This window comes from Lactuca virosa, chromosome 3 (genome assembly GCF_052849685.1).
Source record: "Lactuca virosa cultivar CGN04683 chromosome 3, Lactuca_virosa_CGN04683_v6, whole genome shotgun sequence".
Classification (NCBI taxonomy): domain Eukaryota; kingdom Viridiplantae; phylum Streptophyta; class Magnoliopsida; order Asterales; family Asteraceae; genus Lactuca; species Lactuca virosa.
This window is the reverse complement of record NC_136428.1, coordinates 42,784,569-42,791,117: the sequence shown is the minus strand read 5'-3', so window position 1 is coordinate 42,791,117 and position 6,549 is coordinate 42,784,569. Positions and strand designations below refer to the sequence as shown.

At 28.9% G+C, this 6,549-nt stretch overlaps 1 pseudogene; it reads right to left on the bottom strand.

Annotated features, from left to right (window-relative positions):
• Positions 1 to 2,223: 2,223 nt before the first annotated feature.
• Positions 2,224 to 3,081, bottom strand: LOC145165554 (thaumatin-like protein pseudogene; annotated as a pseudogene).
• Between the last annotated feature and the right edge of the window lie 3,468 nt (positions 3,082 to 6,549).

The following is a 6,549-nucleotide window of genomic DNA, read 5'->3' as shown; positions in this document are numbered from 1 at the left end:
TAAAAATAATAATATAAAATAATCAAAACATATAATTATAAAAATAATGGAAATATATCCACAAAAAATGAATCTTTTCATTGCTAGAAGAAGACATTGATTGATCTGGTTTGTGTCTGAAATGTTGTCTAGAAAGAAGATCATTTCGAAATGAACTCTGAAATGGGTTCAAAATGGTATTTATAGCAAATGGGGGGGGGGGTACCAAATTATCGGTTCAGATCACTATACCCATTTACCCATTTCAACATGCTGGTCCAGAATGAGTCATTCCGGACCGAGTGGTCATTTTCAATTTTTTCCAGTTATGTTTTTAAAAGAGCCAATAAAAAGTGGTTAGATTACTCAATTTTCCTATTAATATTTGGAGTTAAGTACTTTGTATTCTAACCTTCGAACGAAAATAAAAATAAAGAATCTCAAACTCGGAAAAATAAAATGAAAACATAATGTTCTTTCTGTACAATTTGCCCTATGATTTTTGTGAATTATTGTTTGCAGGAATTTAACTAGTGGCTAGATCCTTACTAACATATTGCGACATCAAGAAAAATAAGTTCATTCAAAAATTATAAATCTATTATATTTTGCCCATTGGTAATGCCATTGAGTTCATTCCCAATATGAAGAGAGACTATGGGCGTGTTCGTCACAAGGTTTTTAGAAGCGTTTGAAAGCTTATAGCTTCTAGCGTTTGACAAAACGCTCTGTTTTGAACAGAAAGTTTTGTTTGGTACTACAAGCTTCTAACGTTTAGTTTAAACAAAACGCTCCAAATCCAAAAGCTACTTCATATAGCGTTTAACTAAACGCTACAAACTACAAGCTACCCGCTACAAGTTATCATCTATCAGCTAGTTTTGCCGAACACGCCCTATATCATCAAAAAGAATACACATTCGAGGCGGATGAGGTATAGGGTTACCGAAAAATCTCTTAAACAGTCGATATTGAAATAAATTAGAATATATAGTGTCAAAACCAAAAAAAAATTTAAAAATACAGTATCAAATTTAAAACTACAAATAAAAAAGTATCAAAATCGAAAAAATATAATATTTTTGTACAATTTGCCGTATTAATTTTGTGAAATATTGTTTGTGAAAACATAACGTGGGCTTATTTATTGTCTTATTGTTCCAGAAAATCTGCAACGTCAAGAAACAAGGCATTTATATTTGGTGGAAATTTAACATGGGCTTATTTATTAACTTATTGTTCAATTATTCATCTTGTTTGGTAGTCGGGAGTCTGGGTCTATTCTTGGAGTCTAGGAGAAGACCCAAATGGAGTCGTCGGAGGTGGGGAATGGGGAAGATATAATATAACCCAAGAATATATGTTTCTGTATTGTTTGGTTTTTTTTATCTTTTCATTAATATATTTTCTTTTGTCGATATTCTTCCACATTAATTACTCAGCTTGTTCGAAATTATTAAATAACTCTCTCCTACTTTATTTGGTAAGAACATCATTAATCTTAGATTCTGAGATTTTTTTTCGGGGTTTCTAAAATATAATTTACTTTATCTTAATTTTATCTTTTCATTTGATTGCTTCGTGCTGCTTTATACGAGTACTTGACCTGTCATCTTCTTCTATGTCATGTTCAATCTTTTTAGTTGTGCCTTCTACGTATAGTTATAATATCCAAAAACGCATGTTAATTATTGCATAGAGGAAGGCTAATGCGATTTGCTTTATGTACTACAATTTACCATTATGGATACATATATTCGGTAGATAATAATACTCCATAGATTTTGTCACATGTCATATTATATGTCATTTTGTCATAATTTTGAGATATTTATTTTTCACTTGTCATTTGTTTATTTTTCATTTTCAATATATTATTAACTTAGTTTATATAAATTAAACATACCATAATGATTATATTAATTTCAAATTTTAAATTTCAAACTTCAATTTTAATTTTAATTAAAAATTTACAGTTTAAACCGTCATATATAACATTTTGTTATAATTAACATGTTAAGTACACGGGCCTCACAACTAAACATATAATTTTAATTTATTTTTTGCATGTTTTTTATTTATTTCAAATTTCAAATTCAAATAAACTTTCCATTTAATCATTTGTATTTAACATTTTGTTTTAATCAACTCATATAAAATATGGGTCTCACAACTAGCCGTAGAAACAAAATAAAATCACATTCATATATCATAAATTTAAATAACAGTACAAAGACACAAAAGGAAACTAACACTCGTTTTGCATATTATATAAAAAACACTAAACATGTATTACGTTAAGGATTTTAAACCATCTAAACATATGAACTACATATAGTTTCATACATTTATTTATTTCATGGAGGTGAAGAACCCTAAATTCGAAGCTGAAACCCGTCAAGGACAAAAGACAACCCTATAATTGGTTCCACCAGGACATGAAAATGTGCCAGTTCTGTCATTCTTGTAGCTTAAAAAATCAGGACACCGATCTTTAAAAAATCTTGAATATTCAGTCGGCCCACAATCCTCTGTGTAACAACAGTATTTTTGGTTCTTGAACACCGTGCATGGGTTGTTGCACCCACCGGGTGTCCTTAACACGTCAGGGCACTGGCCATTGATATCGGCAATGCATTTGCTGCTGCTAGTGCACCCACCGGACGTCGGGCTAAATTCCATTGGCAGGTTGAACCCATCGATAACAGAAACATCGAAGTAATCATAATTCATGTACTGATTAAGAGCGTATTCAGCCACTGTGTTGGGCGTTTTACCAAAAGCTTGGCATTGGAGGAGGCCGTTGCAGTCACCGGTCTGACAACTGCCTCGACCAGACCCATCAAAGTTGCAGTTGGTACGGGGCCATATACGAGCTGTTGATGTGCCAGGTGCAACATCTAAAGACCAGGTTTCACCGAAATTTAGCTGCCGGCCACCACCGGGAGTTGCACCAGCCCAGACGGTGAACGGACAGTTGTTGTGGATATTAAAATTGGCCGCATTGGCAATGTGAAAACAAAGAGAGAAGAAAAAGAGAAGGAAAGTGGAAGCTGTAGAGAAGATCATTGTGGTTGTGGGTGTGTATACAGACTGAGACTCAGACTCGTTTATATAAGGTTTTTGGGACGAGATAAATGCATGGAGAATTGGAAGGGTCGTATTCATACGCCCTTCATGTTTACGTGGAATTTTGTTTCTTATGTGGAATATATGTTAGCCAACCAACTTGCATAAATTATATGTAACATATTTTTTTTATGAGTTTAGGTTGTTATATTATATTAATGTTATAAAAAGATTATATATATATATATATATATATATATATATATATCCCTATTCTAATAAACGAATAGTTTTAATCTTATTTTCCAAGTGTCACTCTAATATAATTCCTCATTAATATTATACCATCATTTCAAAATTCAAATTTATATTTCCTAATTATATGTTAAATTTGAAGTTATAATAATTTTAAAATTTTGATAGATCTCTTAATTAATAATTTATTTAAAATGATTTATTTAAAATAATTGATTAATAATTATAAATTTTTATTATGAAAGTTTAATTAATTTTATAACTCGTAGTTCCCGCAGGTTATAAAGTAGTATATATATATATATATATATATATATATATATATATATATATATATATATATATATATATATATATATATATATATATATCCCTATTCTAATAAACGAATAGTTTTAATCTTATTTTCCAAGTGTCACTCTAATATAATTCCTCATTAATATTATACCATCATTTCAAAATTCAAATTTATATTTTCTAATTATATGTTAAATTTGAAGTTATAATAATTTTAAAATTTTGATAGATCTCTTAATTAATAATTTATTTAAAATGATTTATTTAAAATAATTGATTAATAATTATAAATTTTTATTATGAAAGTTTAATTAATTTTATAACTCGTAGTTCCCGCAGGTTATAAAGTAGTATATATATATATATATATATATATATATATATATATATATATATATATATATATATATATATATATATATATATATATATATATAGGGGAATGATCAATTGAGAATACCTAAAATGTTAAGAACGCGAGAACAAATCTCGACCATTCAATATATAATGACATATTAGTAATTGTGAATTTTAATTAATTAATTAAGATTTTCCTAAAATTTAGGGATTATGTTTGATTGTTACCAAAAACCGAATTTAATGACTTTTTCTTTTTTTATTAGTGGATGATATTTCATTCATTTTTTTTATTCTACTATGATATGATTCATACGATTTCCACCATAAATGATTAAAACAGATTATATTTATATAATTTTAGTGATTGTGATTTTTACTCTATTTTTATCAATATTGAAAATCATTTTTTGATGTATTCATTATTGAAAGAAAGCATACATAAAATGAATTTTTAAAGCTTTTATTTAACCAAATTATGTTAATCATAAATGATTATAAGTAACACCAAACAACATAATACATAAAACATCATGTGAAGATAAAAAAAAACACAATAAAATTCATAATTATAAATGAATAAAGTACATTACAAAGGTAGAAAAACCATTACATTTGTATTCATTAATGAATAAAAGGAACTAAGAACATAAAAAATATAGTTTTCTGTGAAACTAAAAAATAAAGATGAGATATAGTTGTTATTCTTGGATTTTTTCCAGCTGATTCAACCTGAAGTTGTACTCTTTTTTGCTTGTATCTTTCTACATTATGAACTCCAATGAAACCTATAAAAATCATAGAAAAAATCACAAAGTATGTCACATAAAAATCCAATGCCATTTTAATATTACATTTGCCAACAAACACATATACAACAAGGATTTATAGCCAACAAAACACACCCGAATAGAAATTGGCAATAACTTAAATGATATTCAAGAAGATACTTTGCCGGCACCCAATTTTATAATCGTTAATGAATAAAAACTTGATAATCATTAATGAATAAAACTCGAAAAAAAAGGTTAATTACATCTAATGAGAGGTTGAAAGTCATAGTAGCTTGCGTTATATGTGTCCATTTTCATTATAGTTTGACAACTCAAATGGTTTAGTAAATAGCATAATCACCATTCAAATTATATAGACAAAGAATGTTGCAATTGAATAATATAAAGTAATTTTGTAATAAGCCAATAATATAAAATGAGGATATTGGCATCATCGGAAAAGGCTCACAGTCAAAAAAATTATAGTCATTCACTTCCGTTCGCTTATTCAATTAATCTCCTCGGTCATGGAGTGCTCAGCAGAAATCAACAATGATGATTTTTAGATAAACACAATCATTATCTATTTCTTCTTAAATAAATTAAATAAGATAATCAAATCTAACCTCAATTAAACTTCTTGGCAAAATACATATTTTAACAAGTTCCCTTCCAGAAAACAATTTATATGAACCAAAAAGGAAGACATTACATCAATAGAATACCAGAAAAAGAAAATGTACCATATGTTTTCATTCGATCACTTCACTGTGTGGCCAATCGATAAAAGCTCTAATTTCTTGAAAAAGATGGTGATTTGGGTATGTTGATGCAATTACCGTCAGATGGAGATGGCGGGGGTTTTTCTTCCCAAGAGACGATGGTAAACCCCCTTTCTTCTCTTAGAATCCAATCGTCGCCACAATGAAACGCAGGTCTACACACCTTTAATCGAAGATGATGATGGAGGCTGATGGTTAAACCTGGTTAAACCTGATGCAAGCGATGGTGGTGGATCAGTGATGTAGGTTTGTGCAGAATAGTAGCGTATGGATGTAATGATGATGGTGAACAGATGGTGTTGCATAGAAGATGGAGGTGGTGGAGGTGTATCTGAGTTTATTACGAGATATGAAGATGGAGGCGGTGGAGGGGTATCTAGGTTTACAGCGAGAGATGAAGAGAGAAACCAAAAATAAAAGGAAATATGTGAGTGATTGAGGAATTATATGAATTAACTAACGGTGCTAAAGGTGCAATTACTACAATACCCTTATCACCATTTGAAAGTTACATTTTAATACCTCTAATTTTTAAAAATTACATAAATTGGTGGTTTGATAATAGCCTTTGATTTAATTATTTAAATTATTCAGATTTGTTCTCGCATTCTCAACCTTTTTGATGTTCTCATTTGATCTTACTCCTATATATATATATATATATATATATATATATATATATATATATATATATATATATATATATATATATATATATATAAAGAGAGAGAGAGAGAGAGAGGCAAGAAATGTAGGAGCATACTATCGGTTGTTCGATTCAAAGCTTACGAGCAATGTCATTGCTTTTAAGCTTTTCATGCAAGTTCTTTAACTGTACTTTTCCTTTCACCTCAAGAGTGACACAATGCTCATAAATACAATACAAAAGTGTAAAAATGCGGTTGTCAAAAAAGACACTCCATTTTTCCATAAACGCCTATTTGATTTTTTAGGTTTTTTATTGATTGAATTTACATTGTTTTTCAAAAAAGTAATTTATAAATAGTTTATTATAGGTTGACTTTTAATAAAAGTGT